This window comes from Panthera onca, chromosome A1 (assembly GCF_046562875.1).
Source record: "Panthera onca isolate mPanOnc1 chromosome A1, mPanOnc1 haplotype 2, whole genome shotgun sequence".
Classification (NCBI taxonomy): domain Eukaryota; kingdom Metazoa; phylum Chordata; class Mammalia; order Carnivora; family Felidae; genus Panthera; species Panthera onca.
Genome location: NC_138339.1, coordinates 20,128,916 through 20,136,363, shown reverse-complemented (window position 1 = coordinate 20,136,363; position 7,448 = coordinate 20,128,916).

The following is a 7,448-nucleotide window of genomic DNA, read 5'->3' as shown; positions in this document are numbered from 1 at the left end:
TAATGATATTCAGTACATTGCTTATAAAAACTGTTTTGCCAATTTTTTAATTTGTTTTTCTTCTTCATTGCATCTTTCTCTGTTAATTTTTAATTTAAGAATTGCTGATTATGTCCGGAAATTCTCAATTTCATTTTGAATTTAAATGCTCTTCCGTGAATGACAAGAATGTCTTCCATTCTGTGGTCTTTTAAGTACTCATAAAGATTGCTTTCTATGGTAAATTTCTAATGAAAAATTTAAGTACTAAGTCAATGATGTTTTTTTAATAGACATTGTCGATGTATCCTTTTGAACATTTTACTCTAATAATAAATACAATGAACTAACCATTCTCTGCCCTTTAGTATTTAATGATTATAGTGCTCCTTATATATCAGCTGTGCTTATCATAGAGCATGCAGGATAAAACCAAAATTCTGTAACTGTAATATTCCATCTGCTTCATAAGACAAATTTTCAAAAAGTACCTCAGTGATATCAGCTTCTACTTATATGCATTCCATAGTAATAATTCTAACAATAATTCTTATTTCAAATCAATATGAAAGTATATAAAGAAGAAACAGATCAGGAAATGTTATTACTGATACATCAATGTCACACTTGTACCACATTAGCCAATCACGAAAGCTCTATGAAATAGAAAGTGATTATAGACGGTAGACAATAATATTTGTGGAACAATCAATTCTTACACTAATTTTTTGTTTTTGTTTTTGCTACTTATCTTTATTAGTTTTTAATCCATGAGTGGTGCTTACTTTAAAAGCTTACTTACTTTTAGGAGTATGATCTATCAAATGGCTTCTTGGTGATATCAGAGAAAAAATTAATGACTTAACTTTGTACATGTATTTGACATTTATTTGGAATAAAACTGTAATGATTCTTTTGGATATTGCATTATGTTCTTCAAAATGTACTTTTAAAGTGTGCACATTTCTTAAAAAGACAATATTGGCCACTTGATCTTAGTCAACCTTAAATGAACAGAGTGTAACTTGTCATTTTCCCATTATTTTAATTTTTAATTTTTATTACAATAAGCTCTGTTGTGGTGTGTGATATTTTTATATGTGTTAATATTTTTATGTCCAGTTCTACTACTGTCTTGTGGTGTGTTTTCCATTCATAGAAACAATACAAATTATTAATAAACGGCGCATTAAAATTTAATATTTTAAAAAAAGGGGTAACACAAATATTTCCCTCATATGCCATAAATATAAATTATGAATAGGTCTTGAATTAGGAATGTATAATATGAGTATCTACAAACAATTTTGTAAGTGTAACTTTTTTGTAAAACAAGCCAAAATATAATTTTGAATGTTAAAAATTAAAAAGTGAGCAGTGAAAATTACATTTTATTGTTCCTCTGATATAATCATTGCAGTTACCATGTCACTATATGTTATAAAATATTTCAAAATCATCAAAATCAGCAGGAATCTATCAAAGTTCCAAAGTAAATTTCAATTAAAATATACTGACCTCTTGTTTTTATATAATAAAATCATAAAACAACTTCCAGCCAGAAACAAACATTTGTTCCAAAATTTACTTTTTTTTAAAAAGTTATGTCATAATTGGTTGTCAAAGCAATGACAAATACATTCAGAGAGAAAGAGGGAAAGAGAGAGGGAAGGGTGATCAGGGAGGGATAAAAAGGAGAGATCATAACTAATTTTTGACAAAAGTAATTTTACCAATGTCAGTGTTGGACACCCCATGATGTTTATGACATAAAATATGCCAAGGCAAATGGTTTTATATGAAATCAGTGTCTCAATTTACAGGTATTTGAAACAACTGATATTCAGAGTCTGAATCAGTGCTATAAGACACTTAATATATAGTAATGTTTGAGGAACAAATGCTTGGGGAAAATTGAAAACTCTTAACTGAAATTTTATTTCACACTTCAAGAGTTTCTTCTGATAATCGTCAAGTATCTTGGTCAAACACTTTCTTAGATCTCTCTCTCTCTCTCTCTCTCTCTCACACACACACACATACGCATGCATGCACACATGTGCACACACACACAAACACATTGAATGGAATATAGTTTTAAAATACTTGAAAACCCAGAAAATGACAGAATTCAAGAGAAAATTGAAAAGTGGCTAGGGTGAAACATTAAAAAGAAAAGAAAACTACCATTAGTGATTATGTGGTTCTGCACCTTATCACTTGATAACTACACTCATGATATAGGAAAGATGAAATTAAATTAGAAGACATAGTGTGACTGGTGTAAAAAACAAGACGAGAGACTTCAGGACCACTGAGACATCTAGATAGTGGGAGAGAATTCTAGAAAGGAAGGAATCTTGGTATAAACTTTGTTCAAAACACTGACTAATACCTGAAATTCACATATATGTGTAAGAGTAGTTTTCTTAGTTTGGGCTGCTATAAGAGAGAATCATAGATTCAGTGGCTTAAAAACATTCAAAATAGAAACAGAGATAAAGAGTTTCCCAGACAAACAAAAACGAAAGGAGTTGGTGACCATCAAACCAGTCCTGCAAGAAATTTTAAGGGGGACTCTTTGAGTGGAGAAAAGACAAAAGAAACCAAAATAGACCAAAAGCAATGAAGACTAGAAAGAACCAGAGACCATCACCAGAAACAACAACTCTATAAGCAGCATAATGGCACTAAATTCATATCTTTCAGTACTCACTCTAAATGTCAATGGACTAAAATGCTCCAATCAAAAGACATAGGGTATCAAAATGAATAAGAAAACATGAACCATCTAATGCTGCTTACAAGAGACTCATTTTAGACCGAAAGACATCTGCAGGTTGAAAGTAAGGGAATGGAGAACCATCTATCATGCTAATAATCATCAAAAGAAAGCTGGAGTAGCCATACTTACATCAGAAAAACTAGATTTTAAAATAAAGATTCTAACAAGAGATGAAGAAAGGAAATATATCATAATTAAGTGGTCTATACACCAGAATCTAACAATTGAAAACATTTATGCCCCCAACATGATATAGCACCCAACTATATAAATCAATTAATCACGAACATAAAGAAACTCATTGCTAATAATACAGTAATAATAGGGGACTTCAACACCTCACTTACAACAATGGACAGATCATCTAAGCAGAAAATCAAAAGGAAACAATGGCTTTAATGACTCACTATATCAGATGGACTTAACAGATACATTCAGGACATTTCATCCTGAAGCAGCAGAATACGCATTCTTCTTGAGGGCACATGGAACATTCTCCAATAGATATCAAATACTGGGTCACAAATCAGCCCTTAATACGTACAAAAAGATCAAAATCGTATCTTGCATATTTTCAGACCACAAGGCTATGAAACTTGAAATCAACCACAAGAAAAAAATTGGAAAGACCATGAATACTTGAAGATTAAAGCACATCCTACTAAGGAATGAATGGGTTAACCAATAAATTAAAAAAGAAATTAAAAAGTACACGGAAGCCAAGGAAAATGAAAACATGATAGCCCAAAACCTCTGGGATGCAGCAAAGACAGTCATAAGAGGGAAGTACATAACAACGAAGGCCTTCCTAAAGAAGGAAGAAAGGTCTCAAATATACAAGTAAACTTACACCCAAAAGAGCTGGAAAAAGAACAGTAAATAAAGTCCAAAACTGGCAAAAGGAGGAAAATAATAAAGATTACAGCAAAAATCAGTGATATCAAAAAAAAAAAAAAAACAAAAAACAAAAAAACCAAAAAACAGTAGAAGAGATCAATGAAACCAGGAGCTGGTTCTTTGAAAGAATTAATGAAATTGATAAACCTCTAGCCAGATTGATCAAAAATAAAAAGACCCAAATAAATAAAATCATGAATTAAGGAGGAGAGATCACAACCAACATCACTGAAATACAAACAATAATAACAGAATATTATGAGCAATTATATGCCAACAAATTGGGTCATCTGGAAAAAATGGACAAATTCCTAGAAACATATAAACTACCAAAACTGAAACGTGAAGAAATAGAAAATTTGAACAAACCCATAACCAGTAAATAAATTGAATCAGTAATCAAAAATCTCCCAAAAAACAAGAGTCCAGGGCCAATGGCTTTCCACAGGAATTCTACCAAACATGTAAAAGAGAGTTAACACCTATTCTTTTGAAGCTGTTCCAAAAAATAGAAATGGAAGTAAAACTTCCAAACTCATCCTATGAGGCCAGCATTACCTTGAGTCCAAAACCAGACAAAGACCCCACTAAAAAGACCAATTTCCCTGATGAACATGAATGCAAAATTTCTCAATGAAAAATTTCTCTTAATAGATGCCGAAAAAGCATTTGACAAATACAGCATCCTTTCGTGATAAAAATCCTCAAGAAATTAGGGATAGAAGGATCATACCTCAAGATCATAAAGGTCATATATGAAAGACCCACCATTAATATCATCCTCAATGGGGAAAAACTGAGAGCTTTCCCCCTAGGGTTAGGAACACAACAAGGATGTCCACTCTCACTACTTTCATTCAACATTGTGTTGGAAGTCCTAATCTCAGTAATCAGACACCACAAAGAAATAAAAGATGTCCACATTGGCAAGGAGGAAGTCAAACTTTCACTCTTCACAGATGACATAATACTCTATGTGGAAAACCCAAAAGACTCCACCAAAAAACTACTAGAACTGATCTATGAATTCACCAAAGTTGCAGGATATAAAATCAATGTACAGAAATTGGTTACATTTCTAGACATCAATAATGAAGCAGCAGAAAGAGAAATCAAGGAATTGATCCCATTTACAATTGCACCAAAAAACCATAAAATACCTAGGAATAAACCTAACCAAAGAGGTGAAAAATCTATACACTGAAAACTATAAAAAGCTTATGAAAGAAATTGAAGAAGACACAAAAAAAGTGGAAAAACATTCCATGCTCATGCATTGGAATCCCAAACCCAATAAAAATATTAGGATGCAATCCCAATAAAAATAGCACCAGCATTCTTCACAGAGCTGGAACAAGCAATCCTAAAATTTATATGGAACCACAAAAGACCCTGAATAGCCCAAGCGATCCTGAAAAAGAAAACCAAAGCGGAAAGCATCACAATTCTGGACTTCAAGATGTATTGCAAAGTTGTAATCATCAAGATATTATAGTACTGGCAGAAAAACAGGCTCATGGATCAATGGAACAGAATAGAGAACCCAGAAATGGACCCACAAACATATGGCCAACAAAACTTTGACAAAGCAGGAAATAATACCCAAAGGAAGTAAGACAGTCTCTTCAGCAAATGGTGTTGGGAAAATTAGACAGCGACATGTAGAAGAATGAACTTAGACCACTTTCTTACAACATAACGGAAATAAACTCAAAATGGATGAAAGGTCTAAATGTAACGCAGGAATCCATTAAAATCCCAGAGGAGAAAACAAGCAACAACCTCTTTTACCTCAGCTGCAGCAACTTCTTACTCAATACGTTTCTAGAGACAGAGCATGGGTGGGGGAGGGGCAGAGAGCGGGAGACACAGAATCTGAAGCAGGCTCCAGGCTCTGAGCTGTCAGCACAGAGCCCGACACGGGGCTTGAACTCACTGACCGTGAGATCATGACCTGAGCCGAAGTTGGATGCTCAACCGACTGAGCCACCCAGGCGCCCCTGACATTTCTGTTAAAGGGTTAGTATCCAAAATCTATAAAGAATTTATCAAATTCAACACCCAAAAAACAAATAATCCAGTGAAGAAATGGGTAAAAGACATGCATAGACACTTTCCAAAGGAGACAGCCAGATGGCTAACAGACACATGAAAAAAATGCTCAACATTACTCATCATCAAGGAAATGCAAATCAAAACCACAGTGAGATACTACCTCACACCTGTCAGTGTGGCTAAAACTAGTAACTCAGGCAACAAAAGATGTTGGTGAGGATGTGGAGAAAGAGTAACCCTTTTGAAATTCTGGTAGGGATACAAACGGGTGCGACCACTCCGGAAAACAGTATGGGGGTTCCTCAAAAAATTAAAAATAGGACTACCCTATGACCCAGCAATTGCACTACTAGGTATTTATACAAATGATACAGGAGTGCTGATTCAAAGGGGCACATGCATATCGATGTTTATAACAGCACTATTGACAATAGCCAAATTATGGAAAGAGCCCAAATGTTCATTGGCTGATGAATGGAGAAAGAAGATGTGGTGTATAAATAAAATGAAATATTATATGGCAATCAAAAAGAATAAAGTCTTGCCATATGCAATAACATGAATTGACCTAGAGTGTATTATGCTAAGTACAATAAGTCAGAGAAATACAAATATCATGTGATTTCACTCATATGTGGAATTTAAGATACAAAACACATGAACATAAAGGAAAGGAAGCAAAGATAAGATAAAAACAGAGAAGGAGACAAACCATAAGAGACTCCTAAATACAGAGAACAAAGTGAGGGTTGCTGGCAGGGTGTCGGGTGGGGTGATGGGCGAAATGGGTGATGGGCATTAAGGACACTTGGGATGAATGAACGCTGGATGTTACATGTAAGTGATGAATCACTAAATTCTATTCCTGAAATCATTATTATACTATATGCTAACTAACTTGGATTTAAATTCAAATAAGGGAAAAAAAGAAAAACAGAATTTTATTTCTCACAGCTCTGGAGGCTGGAAGGAAAAGATCAGAGTGCCAGCATGGCTGGGATTTTGGTGAAGGTACTTCCTGAATTGCAGACAGCTCTTATGAGGCTGCATCCTCACATAGCAGAAGAGGTAAAAGATCTTTGAGTTCTCATTTATATGGGCACTAAACCCACTAGTGAGGCTTGATACTCATTATCTAATCACCTCCCCAAGACCCCACCTGCTAATACCACCATATTTAAGTTAAGATTTCAACATATGAATCTGGGGTGGGGGGTCACAAACATTCAGCTCATAAGAACAATGGTAGAGTCAGTATTTCAGCTACTGCTCACTGTAAGGGAAATAGACCAGTGAAATCAACCATCTGATATGAACACATATATACATACATACATACACTGTCCTGAGGAAGAAAGAGAATCCCAAAAGCCTACAAGATACCATCAATATTGTCTTGTATGTAATCAGACTATGTAGCCTGTGAAGGAAAAGATAACTATGATATATAGCAAAAAACAAAACAAAACAAAATAGAAATAGAGATCTTTTTTGACTTATAGTAGGCTTATGTTCCAATAAACCCATTATAAACTGAAAATATTGTAAGTCAAAAATGCATTTAATATACCTACCCATCAAACATCATAGCTTTGCCTAGCCTACCTTAAGTGGGCTCAGAACACTTAGCCTATAGTTGGGCAAAATCATTTCAAACAGAGCCTATGTTATACACAGTTTTAAATAACTCATATAGTTTATTGAGCTTCACTGACATTGAAACAGAATGGTT